At 41.0% G+C, this 13,631-nt stretch overlaps 1 long non-coding RNA gene across 1 annotated transcript in view; it reads left to right on the top strand.

Annotated features, from left to right (window-relative positions):
* LOC139161394 (uncharacterized) overlaps window positions 1–13,359 on the top strand; it is a 62,941-nt gene extending 49,582 nt beyond the window's left edge. Inside the window, exon 2 of the long non-coding RNA XR_011558101.1 lies at window positions 13,184–13,359. This is a non-coding gene — a long non-coding RNA (uncharacterized lncRNA). The remainder of the gene's footprint in view (window positions 1–13,183) is intronic.
* The last annotated feature ends 272 nt before the right edge of the window (window positions 13,360–13,631 follow it).

Here is a 13,631-nt window from a genome sequence, read left to right as displayed (position 1 = left end):
GGTTTATGCCCTTCCTGGAAGGAATGCTGACTTGAAGTTTCCTTTGAGATAATTTTGAAGAGAATGATCAGCTTAGAAACATAGAAGACTGACGGCAGAAAAAGACCTCATGGTCCATCTCGTCTGCCCTTATACTATTTCCTGTATTTAATCTTAGGATGGATATATGTTTATCCCAGGCATGTTTAAATTCAGTTACTGTGGATTTACCAACCACGTCTGCTGGTTGTGTGTTTTTTTTAAAGTGTAAACATGACACAAGGCTCTTCATAAAAGGCCATTTGTTCTTTCTTGCATAGCTAAGCGATAGTTTGCGTCTCCAGGACCTTTCAGAAGCTGTCTTAAGATGTCCCAGCAGGAGGAATGTCTTCCTTGCATATATATAGTACATGCATGTTTGTGTGCACACACTTTTCTCTGCTCCTCACTCAGACATCTGCTTTATAATTGGATCAGTCTGTTGCTGAGTGTAAATTGTTGGTTTACACTCATGGATGCTAATGTTCTATGGTAATTTGGAGATGTTCCAATGCAATACTAGGGAAAGAGGGGTGGGTTATTTTTTTCAGATACAGTTCAAGGATGGCCCAAGACATTTTCTGCCTGGGGTGAAGAACAATAAAGTGGAAATGCAGTTAATAATAATAATAATAACAATAATAACAACAATAATTAATAAATTATTAATAAATAATAATAATAACAATAATAACAATAACAACTATTATTATTATTATTATTATTATTATCATCATTATTATTTATTAGATTTGTATGCCGCCCCTCTCCGCAGACTCGGGGCGGCTCATTGCATTTTCTTTTCACTGTTGGTGACCCAATCTTGTTTCCTGGTACATCTGAGGTATCAGATTTGCATAGGTAACACAGGAGTCGCACAGTTCTGTCTGCCAAAGAATATGCCACTACTCTTAAGCATACCTTCTTTCTAAAGTAATTGCTAGATTTTGCCTAAAGATTAGGCTGTGATTGCAAGATGTTGATAGTTGTCTATGACTAAGTACACTATATGTTAAGCAGATCCTGATGCTGGAATTGCCCTGAAGCTAATTTTACAAGGTTCTAATGATCTGCTTTATGATGAGGCAGATAATGAATGGGGCATGGATTTGGATAGCTGACCGGTGAGTGGCTTTGGGGAATAATCAGCTGAAATATTGAGAAGCCATCTATTTAAGAGGGTTGCTTGGATGGTTAACGTCCCAGAGTAATGTTGTATTTGCTAAGTGTTCAGTACACAGGACATATACACGACCCCCTTGCTTAATTCAAATAAATATTATATAAAATCAAGTTTATGTTGATCAAGTTCATGATTCTGATAAGTGGTTTGATACAGAATACTGAAAGAAGTCGGAGGTGTGGGTGGCAAAGATAAAAAAAAACTAAATTTCTTTTCATGATGGCCTGATGTGGTGTTATTCAGAATTACAGCATTGGTCCAGCTGTTCTTGTCTTCTTGGGCTGTAAGTCTTCAAGAAAGCAGAATGTCCAAATTCCTAGGATCTGAGATAGGGAATATATGACTCTTCAGACATGTGCTCAATAAACATTCCCAGCATCCTTCACATGATTGAGTCTGCTCTGAATGTATCAGTTAGCAGCATCTGGGGAGCCATTTGTTTCTCCGTCTTATATTAAATGGGGATGTGGGAAACTGACTCAGAGACCTTCTATTATTTCTCCAAATGTAGCATCCTACAGATGTGTTGAACTTTCTCAAAATTTCCATCTAATAAAACAAAGAAGCTGCCAATGGGAATGCATACAATTCTACATAAGAAGCGTCCATATTGTTATGGTGTTTCTGCCCCCCCCCCCCCAAAGCACTGTTGTTCAGTGTTTCCCAACCTTGGCCACTTGGAGATATTTGGACTTCAACTCCCAGAATTCTGGGAGTTGAAGTCCAGATATCTTCAAGTTGTCAAGGTTGGGAAACACTGCTGTAGTCCATGTCAGGGTCAAATCTGGAGACAAACCATCCTTTTTGTATTCTCACTGGCACTGCAAACTGAAGTGCACGTAATCCTCGACTTAACAACCACAATTGAGCCCAAATATTTCCACTGTTAAGCAAGACAGCGGTTAAGTGATTTTTGCTCCATTTTGTGCCACAGTTGTTAAATGAATCAATACAGTTGTTAAGTTACTAACATCATTATTACAGTGTTCCAGTGTTCCTCTAGAGGCCGCTCTAGAAACAGAATCGTTAATCAGTGGTGATTGGTTGCTCTGTCGGGCAGCCGCCTATTTAAAGGACTGTCAGGAGCTGTTTTACCTCAGATGTTATTTGTGAGTTTTTTCTCTATTGCTGGGATCTCCAACCTTGGTAACTTTAAGACTTGTGAACTTCAACTCCCAGAGTTCCTCAGCCAGGAACTCTGGGAGTTGAAGTCCACAAGTCTTAAAATTGCCAAGGTTGGGGACCCCTGCTCTTTTGTGTTTAATAAATAGGTCTGGATCCAGTTACAAGCCTCAGTTACATAGCAATTATCATCACTTCACATAATCATTGTAATCTGGCTTCCCTATTGACTTTGCTTGGCAGAAGGTCACAAAAAGTGATCACATGACCCCGGTACACCTTTACCATCATAAATACAATTTTGATCATGTGACCATAGGGCTGCTGCAACAATCTGATAGGTATGCCAAACAATCCTAAATCCCCTTTTCAGTGCTGTTGTAACTGAATGATCACTAAACAAATAGATGTAAGTGAAGGACTACTTGTATATTAATTATTATGTGTACTTATAAACATAATCCCAACCGTATCCATATGCTGTTTATGCCTATTCAGCAAAAACGGACTAAAAAGAAGATTAACTAATCTGGATCAATCTGACACAAATTATCTTGTCAATATGCCATCTGAGCACACAACACAATTTTATTCTTTTTTCTGAATTTTGTTTATGGTTAATATTCCATTTTTTCCTGCACATTCAGATTTTGAAGTTTCCCTCAAATAATTGTGGCTTCGCTTTTCCATGATTATAATGTTTATTAATGGGTGTGGTTTTAAAATCTGGTCTCATACCCAAAATTGGGATAGAGCCTACCAACTACAGTGAATATTCACTGTTTGGCGGAGACAGCAAAGAGTTAATCTTTAAAAGAAGAACTGGCACTTTGCTTTAAATTCTTAAAAGAAGAACTGGCACTTTGCTTTAAATTCTCCTGGGAGGAAGGAATTTGCAGGCAGGAAATTTATTTTATTTTTTAAAAAATATAATCACATCAAGACATTTGGGTGATTCTCCAAAAAGAAGGAAAAGAGTTTGAGAAGGTTTAAAGGGAGAAAAAAAGATATATACAACATTTTATACAATGTACTAAACTTGATTTATGGCTTGCTGTGAATGTTCATGATGTTGCCAGCTGCCTCCTTTCGGGTTGACGCAACTGGAAAACCATCAGTGCGGATTGCTCAATACTTGTAGTCATCTGTCCAAGACTGTCACCTGCCTTAAGAGAATCAAACTTTTAGCATCCACTTAGCAAAGAAGGAAATTGGAGACTAATTTCACTGTAAATTCTGAACAAACCAGTGTGGATCAGGAGGATAGGGGGTTTCATATAACCGTATACCCTTATTCCCTGCCCTCCCTTTAATCAGTTCCTCTATATCCTTGATAAGTTACCTGCCCTTAACACAATCATAATCAGGGTGCATATTGAATATACCGTACTCTTTTTATATTTACTTGTTACAGGTAGTCCTAAACTTACACCCATCCGAAATTACAGCAGTTTTGAAAAAAGTTACTTATGAGGATTCTTCGCACTTAGCCATGGTCATGTAATCAAAATTCAGGTATTTAGCAACCAGTGTGTATTTATGACAGTTGCAGTGTTCCAAGGTTAGGATTATCTGTACCTGTATTTGACTTATACCCAGCCTTTTTTCACTGGCAAATAAATGCTCATGATATTTACATAAATTTAGGAGACATGTAGGAGAAAGAACCCAATAATTACTCGCTAGTCCACCTTAATTAGATTTTCCAGTCTGGTGGAATTCTCACATTATCTCTGGCAGAAGAAAAAGAACATTGGGAATTTATGTTCATAGCATATGTTTTGCAGGGAAACTTGGAATCACTTGCTATAACATAACATTATTTCGAGAGGGCACTGTGAAGCGGTATACAGTGGTACCTCATCATACGAACTTAATTGGTTCCAGGAGGAGGTTCATAAGGTGAAAAGTTCATAAGATGAAACAATGTTTCCCATAGGAATCAATGTAAAAGCAAATAATGTGTGCAAATCCTTCAGGAAAATCCCAAACTTTAGAAGGGAAGCGAACAGAGGGCAGGGAGGAGCAGCTAAAGGGGGCGGGTGGAAGAAGCAAGGCTAGGCTAAAGGGTGAGTGGGAAGGAAGAAGGCAAGGGGGTGCCCCTCCCTTTTCTTTCTTCAAAAGACACAGTTTCAGTTCCTTTTCAAGCACTTGTTCTCTGCAAAAAATTTCCTCCCCCAAGCTGCCCCTCCCTCCTCCCTTTTCTTTCTTCAAAAGACACCCTTTCAGTTCCTTTGCAAGCAGGTTGTTCTCTGCAAAATGTTTCCTACTCCAAGCAGCCCCTCCCTTTTCTTTCTTCAAAAAAGGGGAAAAAAAGAAACCCCTTCATCCCAGCAGCAGCTGCTTGGGTTCATAAGGTGAAAATAGTTCGGAAGAAGAGGCAAAAAAATCTTAAACACCGGGTTCGTATCTTGAAAAGTTCGTTAGAAGAGGCGTTCGTAAGATGAGGTACCACTGTATAAGTCTTATTGTTGTTAGTTGTGAAGTCGTGTCCCACCCATTGCGATCCCATGGACAACGTTCCTCCAGGCCTTCCTGTCCTCTATCATCCTTTGGAGTCCATTTAAGCTCACTGCTTCAGTGACTCCCTCCAGCCGCCTTCTTCTCTGTCGTCCCCTTCTTTTTTTGCCCTCAATCTTTTCCAGCATTAGTCTGAGGGGTGTCAAACTCTTATCGTCACAGCGTCGTCACATGACGTATCGCGACTCCCCCCCCCCCCTTCGCTAAACCCGGTGTGGTCATAGCCAGGACATGATTCATCCAGCCCGTGGCCCACGAGTTTCACACCCCTAGTCTTAGCGCTATTGTGATTTCATTGAAGTGTGGGAACTTCCCCCAGGTGAGTAAAACCCCATCTATTCTCTTTGTTCTTCCAATAATAAAAGTGGAGCAGTTTCAAGTCCCTCTTTGACCCCTCCCCTCTTATTCTGAGACTAGATCTAAAGGGATTGATGTGCCTTACCCTTCAAACAATCCTCCCCCCCAAATATCAAATCCTTCTGTCCCAGAAAGTTGCTTTTAAAGGGAGGGGATGCATCCCTCTTCCATCTGTGGCAGCTATAACAAAAAGGGTGTGTGTGAGAGACAATGCCGACCAACTTAACATCAAAACATGAACACCATAGAAACAGTGTAATCAAAATTGAGGAGTGTGAATATCCACTTCACATTCATTACAACGAGATGGATTCTTCCTTTTTTCCTTTTTTTTTTTAAATGAATGAAACAGCTGTCGGGGCTAAACGTGGTTGAAATCTCTTGTTGCTTTTGTCCTGAACATCATGTTTCAACGAGGAGGCCAGAACAGTAGCTTTTAAAAGAATCAGCCTCCCAGAGATATCACAGGCATTTTTTATCTCTCTTTCTCTTGAGAAAAGCATGTCTTCCCATTATATACAGTATATGTGTGTGTGTGTCTGTCTGTGTCTCTGTGTGGCTCAGCTGTGCCTTGCTCTGAATTTACGGATGGTGTTTTTTAACATGCTGTGTTTCCCCCCCGAAAATAAGAACCTGTCTTATATTTTTGTGAACCCTGAAATAAGCCTTTGGCCTTATTGCCATGAACTCAAAAGCCCGATTGGGCTTATTATTAGGGGAGGTCTTATTTTGGGAGGAAAACATGGTGTCCCCCCCCCTTTTTTTGCAACTGCTCTTTGACAGTCATGAATCATATTATTGTTCTATTTGTACCCTGTTTGTCCCCCCCGCCCCTTCCGAGTAATTCAGAACCATTTGCAGATGGCTTCCTGGCAGCTTCCTATTAAGGAAACTTTAGACAGGTGTCCTATTTAGCTTGTGAACCATCCATTATGAATGGTAGTCATCAGGGCAAGATTGGAGGAAGGGGAAAACATAGTTGCGGACAAGAAGTTTGAAATTCTTACATTTATTAAAATTAGGGGTGCAGCTCTATCCAAGGGCTTGAGTGGATTGGTGCCTGAAGGTTTTAGGCTGCAATTCTAATCTCTGGGAGTACCATATTTTTCAGACTATAAAACGCACCAAGATTTCAAAGAGGTAAGTAAGAAAAAAAGCTTTTGTCCTCCCTAACCCCCAGGAGCACTCTGCAAGCCTCCCAAACCCTCTGCACACTCCTTTTTTTTTGAAAATGGGATGTGGAGGCGGCGCTTCAGGAGGTCAAAAATGGCTGTATTCGGTGTATAAAAGCACCGACATTTCCACCCTCTTTGGGGGAGTGTGTGTCTTATACTCTGAAAAATATGGTATACAGTGATCCCTCGATTATCGCGAGGGTTCCGTTCCAAGACCCCTCGCGATAATCGATTTTTCGCGATGTAGGGTTGCGGAAGTAAAAACACCATCTGCGCATGCGCACCCTTTTTCATGGCCGCGCATGCGCAGATGGTGGAGTTTGCGTAGGCGGCGGGGAAGACCCAGGGAAGGTTCCTTCAGCCGCCCAGCAGCTGATCTGCTCGGCAGCGCAGCAGCAGCGAGCAGACGAAGATCGGGGTTTCCCCGCCGCCCACGCAAAGGGGAAACCCCGATTCGGCTCCTCGCTGCTGCCGCGCTGCCAAGCAGATCAGCTGCTGGGCGGCCGAAGGAACCTTCTCTGGGTCTTCCTCGCTGATGCCCCCGCTCGCCCGCCCGCCGCCCGCTAGCAAGAGGGGGAGAGATAGAGAAAGAGAGAGAAGGAAAGAAAGAGATGAGAGAGGGAGGAAGAGAGTGTGAGAGAGGAAGAAGCAAGATAGAGAAAGAGAGAGAGAAAGAAAGATGAGAAAGGAAGGAAGAGAGTGACGTCATCGGGTGGGAAAAATCGCGATATAGCGTTTCGCGAAGAACGAGATCGCGAAAATCGAGGGATCGCTGTATCTCAATATCTAAAGCAGGGGTTTCCAACCTTGGTAACTTTAAGACTTGTGGACTTCCACTCCCAGAATTCCTCGGCCAGGTTGGAGACTCCTGGTGTAAAGAGTGGGTCCTTTTGATGAGAGATCAAGCAAAAAGATCTGCTCTTCAAGGAAGTTAATACATTATGAAAGGTTTTCCCAAGGGGATGACTTTGTTTTCAAAATTCTGTGACAGCTACAGCGCTCAACTACAGTTCCTATCATTCCAGGCAGAAGAGGTGGGACAGCAAAGTAATTTTGGAATTTGTAATTCAAGTACAAGTATTTGAATTAATAGGAAAAGAAATGATCAGGAAACCAACAAGGGAATGAGAAGGTTAACTAAATCTTAAACCGTTGGTTTCTGCCTCTGGTTTATCTGCCGTAGATCATTCTTCCAAGAAGTGGATGTCTCTGGTTTTTGATGGAATATGAGTCATACAGTATCTGCAAAGAGGTAAAAACCTGCATTGGTGAGCCAGTAAAGGTAATTCTTGTCGTTTAAAACAAATTACTTTACAGACACACACACGCACGCACACACCCCTCTAATGTGAAAGAGAAGAGGGAATACCTTCTAGAATGGCAAAAACCATTTGGAAATCTTTATAAATATTTGTGTAAAAACATTTAATACGGTGTCTAATGAAGAGCAGACTTTGTTGTCTTAAATCATCTTTAATATGCACTCCAGAAGTTGAGACGCTTGTGGAATAGCTCCCTTTAAATCTATCAGTGGCTATTTTAGCAAGCAGAACACATGGTTTTTCCTCAGTCCTTCTTAATTTCTCTTTACTCCACCCACCCACCAACTCCCAATTCCTCTTTGCCTTGCTGAAGTTGTGTAGTTTCAGTGGCATCCTTCGGGAAGTCAAAGGATCACAAGTAAGGTTCTATATTTAGGCCAAAACCAAAATGCACAGGTACAGTATATGTGGCATCTTGCTCAACAATAGTAACTGTGAGAGGAATCTTGGAGTCTTAGTGGACAACCATTTAAATATGATCCAGCAGTGTGCAGTAGCTGCCAAAAAAGCCAACACAGTTCTAGGCTGCATTAACAGAGGGATAGAATCAAGATCATGTGAAGTGTTAATACCAGTTTATAAGACATTGGTAAGGCCACACTTGGAATATGGCATTCAGTTTTGGTCACCACGATGTAAAAAGGACGTTGAGACTCTAGAAAGAGTGCAAAGAAGGGGAACAAAGATTATTAGGGGACTGGAGACTAAAACATATGAAGGACAGTTGCAGGAACTGGGTATGTCTAGTTTAATGAAAAGGAGGACCAGGGGATACATGATAGCAGTCTTCCAATATCTCAGGGGTTGACACAAAGAAGAGAAAGTCAACCCATTCTCCAAAGCACCTGAGGGTAGAACAAGAAGCAATGAGTGGAAACTAAACAAGGAGAGAAGCAACCTAGAACTAAGAAGAAATTTCCTGACAGTTAGAACAATTAAATCAGTGAAGCAGTGGATGCGATGTGCCGGTGTCTGGAGGCTGTCAGGGTCTGGATGGGCGTTAATAGGCTCAGACTCAATCTTGATAAGACAGAGAGTGGCTGTGGGTTTTGCCTCCCAGGGACAATTCCAACTGTCCGTCCATCACCCTGGGGGGGAGTCTTTACCCCCCTCAGAGAGGGTTCGCAACCTGGACGTCCTCCTCGATCCACAGCTGAGCTTAGAAGAACATCTCTCGGCTATGCCTTGTGCGCCAATTGCGACCCTAACTGGACAGGGAGTCACTTCTCACAGGCACACAAAGCTATAATGGGGCTACCAAGATCTGCTCACATTTCATCATCACTCCGTGAGCTGCACTGGCTGCCAATTGGTCTCCGGGCGCAATTCAGAGTGCTGGTTATGACCTACAAAGCCCTACGTGGCTTAGGAACAGACTACCTTCGGGACCGTCTTCTGCCTCATGCATCCCAGCGGACGATTAGGTCCCATAGAGACGGCCTTCTCTGGGTCCCATTGGCCAGACAATGTCGTCTGGCGGCGCCTAGGGGAAGAGCCTTCTCTCTGGCGGCCCCAGCCCTATGGAACAAACTCCTTTCAGAGATGCGTACCGCTCCTCCCTCTTGGTCTTTCATAAAGGTCTGAAGATCCACCTCTGCTGGCAGGCATGGGGGCCATGAGTGTTGAGATTGTCTATGGCCCATATTATGAATGATTGAATTGGATGAATGGGTATGACTGTACAGTATATGGGGTTTTCTGTCATTTTTAGTAATTTTGTACAATTCGTTTTAAAGTAGTTCAGATTTCTTTATATATATTGTTGCATTTATGATGTTGTACGCCGCCCTGAGTTGCCTCAAGAAGGGCAGCATAGAAATCTAATTAATAAAATAAATAAATAAATAAATAAATAAGTCAGTGAAACAACTTACCTCCAGAAGTTGTGAATGCTCCAACACTGGAAAAATTTAAGATGATGTTGGTTAACCATTTGTCTGAAGTAGTATAGGGTCTCCTGCCCAAGAGGTGGTTGGACTAGAAGACCTCAAAGGTCCCTTCCAACTCTGTTGTTGTTCTTGGGCCAGTCACACACTCTCAGCCCAAATTGTATTTTTTCTATTTTTTGTATTTATTAGATTTGTATGCCGCCCCTCTCCGAAGACTCGGGGCGGCTAACAACAATAAAAAAGACAATGAAAACAAATCTAATATTAAAAGTAACCTAAAAAACCCCAATTTAAAGAACCAATCATACATACAAGCATACCATGTATAAATTCTATAAGCCTAGGGGGAAGGGAAAATTTCAGTTCCCCCATGCCTGACGACAGGTGGGTTTTAAGGAGCTTGCGAAAGGCAAGGAGGGTGCGGGCAACTCTGATATCTGGTGGGAGCTGGTTCCAGAGGTTCCAAATCATCTCATAGCGTTGTTATTGTGGGAAAAATAGGAGGAGGAAGAAATATTATCTATGTTTGCTATTTTGAGTTATTTATAAAAATAGAAAAACCAGGAGAGGAGGAATGGAATATAGATAATAGATAGATAGATAGATAGATAGATAGATAGATAGATAGATAGATAGATAGATAGATAGATAGATAGATAGAAAGAAAGATAGAAAGAAAGATAGATAGATAGATAGATAGATAGAAAGATAGATAGATAGATAGATAGATAGATTAGATAGCTAGAAAGATAGATAGATAGATGATAGATAGATAGATAGACAGACAGACAGACAGACAGACAGACGAGAGAGAGAGATGAGAAAGAGAGAGAGATTATTGATAGACAGACAGACAGACAGACAGATAGATAGATGAGAGAGATGGACGGAGAGAGAGAGAGAGATACCAGTAGTGGGGAAGGAAAATCACATGGATAAGTATTACTATACTGTACAGGTATGTCAGGGGTCCCTAGTCCGTGGCTTGTTAGGAACCAGTCCACAAAACTAGAGATGAGTGGTGGGCAAGAGAGCAAAACTGAAACCTTCCCTTCTCCCCCTCCCACGTCCATAGAAAAATTGTCTTCCATGAAACCAGTCCCTAATGCGAAAAAGGTCATATAGCGAAATGGAAGTCAGGATTATTGTTTTGCAGCAACGTTTGAACGCTCAGCATGTCTTCCTCAATCAAGCCAAACTCATGTTTCTTACTGGCCGGTGTGGCCCATACATAATTGAAGGGCACTGGGTTTTAGAAAGCTGGTTTAGCAGCATTAGTCTGAGCTTGAAGGATATGAAATTGGCTTCAATTGCTCAAGAGCTATAGACAATCATTCTCCTAAGAGCTTCTATGTGCTGCAGAATGCAACAGTCTCTGATATTATCTCTGGTTGTTTGCTCGCTCGGAAGAAAGAAAAAAGACACATGTGGATTTCCTTCAATAGGATCTGAAAGGGCAAATAAAAATCTCTCTACGCTTGCCTGCTTTCGCCATGTTGCAGCTGATTGTTCATGGAGGGGTGGTTAAAAAAGAGAGAGAGAGAGAGAGGTCTGTCTGTTGATTTTTGTCAAGCATGCTGATCTGTGCAAATCAGAGTTCACTGCTCTTGTTTCCTGCGACCCAAAGGAAGACGGTGTGAGACAGCAAGAAAAATGAGGGACTTTCAGGGGCAGCTGTGTTTTACTAACCCAGTCATAATGCCCCTAAAAATCCTTATTGTTCCTTGCAATGTTCAACTATGCTCTGCAGTCAAGAAAGATTTTCAAAGGTAAGTTTCCCTTGGGTACCATTTGTTGGGGGTCAAGGGAAAGGGAGGGTCTTGCCTTCTCTTTCTGCTCAAGATCCCCATGGGCAATTGGTGGGCCACTGGGTGACACAGAATGCTGGACTCGATGGGCTTTGGCCTGATTCAACATGGCTCTTATGTTCTTATGGACAGTTTGGTTTCTATCTGAAGGTATCAGGGTCCTCTGTTGCAAACTCTTCCAATCTTTAGCAGCATCAAACAGATGTTGATTTTATATATATATATATATATATATATATATATATATATATATATATATATATACGAAAACAAATATATATATATATATATATATGTCAGTTGCTAATATTCATTTGCAAAAACACAGAGATTGGAACTCCAGCCTGATGATGGTAAATGTGATTTTACCGAAACGTCGCATAGACATGCAAAACATTACACAGGGCAAAACCCGAACTCAGAACAATCTACATATATATATAAATACATACATATATATATATATATATAAAAATACATACATATATATATATACATACATACAGTATATATATATATATATATATATAAAAATACATATATATATATACATACATATATACATACATACATACATACATACATACATACATACATACATACATACATACATACATACATACATACTTCCTTTTTTGTGTTGTTCGTGACAGGCCCTTCCTCCCCGCAACACATTTCTATTGAATGGACAGATACAATATTTATTAAAGAGTATCGCAAGTTTTTCCCTGTGCTGAGTGTAAATATGCACACATACCGATCATGCTCTTGCCGTTTGTAGTAAGCGGCGCTTGGCAAAGTGCAGGAAAGAAGTAAGGCACAAGTAAGCAAAAGAAACAAAGGACATACAATAAGGAAAAAAGAAGAAGAAAGACATATTGCAACGTCACATATTATACCAACATTATGGGTATATACAGAACTCTTAGGTAACTACCATATTGGGCTTGCTCAAACTTTGGCAGCCTTCTTGAAGAGTACATTGTGAGCTCTGAAACGTTTATACTACAGACCCAGAAGTTTGCCAGGAGCCCTGCTGAACAAATGTCTTTTCCATGCACACGGGGTTTTGATGCACACATGGTGTTCCCCAGAAGAGGTTAGCCAGTGTCAGAGACAACCCCACGGAGTTCTTTGACCTGATTCCATCAAGTCCAACATACACACCAGAAGGCCTTTTCTGCCTGAGAGCTACTGTACAACAGTTTATATCTCAGCTGGTTTCATTTTTATGAGCTCGGGGCTGAGGTATGTTTCTCTGAATAAGGTTGTGCAAATATTCTCTGCCAAGACTATTAAGACCATGCCAAGAAAAGCTGCATTTCTCTCTCTTTTTCTCTCGCCCTCTCCCTCCCTCTCCCCCCCCTCTCTCTTAGGAAAAGAGTGAAAAATTTTGCATATGCACTTTTGATTTAAAAGGAAAACAACTATTTTTTGCTTGCTAGCTAGCTCTTGGCTTCAGCTAGTCTCAAGGCAGAACAACATGAAGGTAGTCAAGTCTTCCTGCTGACTGCTAAGAATCCCACTTTGTTAAAAGTGCTTTAAACCTGATTGCTAAAATTCCAAATACTGTATCCTTTCTTGCATTTTTTCTGACAGAGAGATAGGGCTGAAACTCAGAAGATGTTGCTTAGGAAGTACTGGGGGCATCCTGGATCTATTTCTGAACTCCTTTAGTCTGCAAAGGGATTGTAACATTTGTGCTTGAAGATGTGGATTTTCCTATGCTAGATTTTTTCTGACAACTAATCTATCCTCTTACCCGTTTTTTTTCTTTTTTGATCCATAGGGCTCTGATCCCAGGAAGCCTTTCTTGAGTGACAACCATACAGAACATCACAACTTGTATCCGTGCTGCAAAGTTTCAAATTGCAAAAGACAATCTTTTATACTAAATTTCTCGACTGCATTCAAGACTTGATGCAGTTCCTAATCTGGTATAAAGATGGGGAATTTCTCACTCTTCTAGATTTTGCAGTTGTTATTTCTTTCATCCCAAATAGCATAGATATGGAGAGGAAAACAAGGAGTTGTAATTTAAGAAGTTCTGGAAAAGCAGAAATTCCTCGCTCCTGATCTAAGGCTTTTAAAAAATGGTTAGTTTGGTTGAGTTTTATCTAAGGCTATGTCTTTCCTGTTACAGGTAGTCCTTGATTTACAGCCATTCGTTTACAATGGCACTGAAAAATGTTACTTATGACCATTTCTCACACTTATTACGATTGTTGCAGCATCCT

The sequence above is a fragment of the Erythrolamprus reginae genome, chromosome 2 (genome assembly GCF_031021105.1).
Source record: "Erythrolamprus reginae isolate rEryReg1 chromosome 2, rEryReg1.hap1, whole genome shotgun sequence".
Classification (NCBI taxonomy): domain Eukaryota; kingdom Metazoa; phylum Chordata; class Lepidosauria; order Squamata; family Dipsadidae; genus Erythrolamprus; species Erythrolamprus reginae.
The sequence above is the reverse complement of the archived record's forward strand: the minus strand, read 5'-3'. Positions and strand labels throughout refer to the sequence as shown.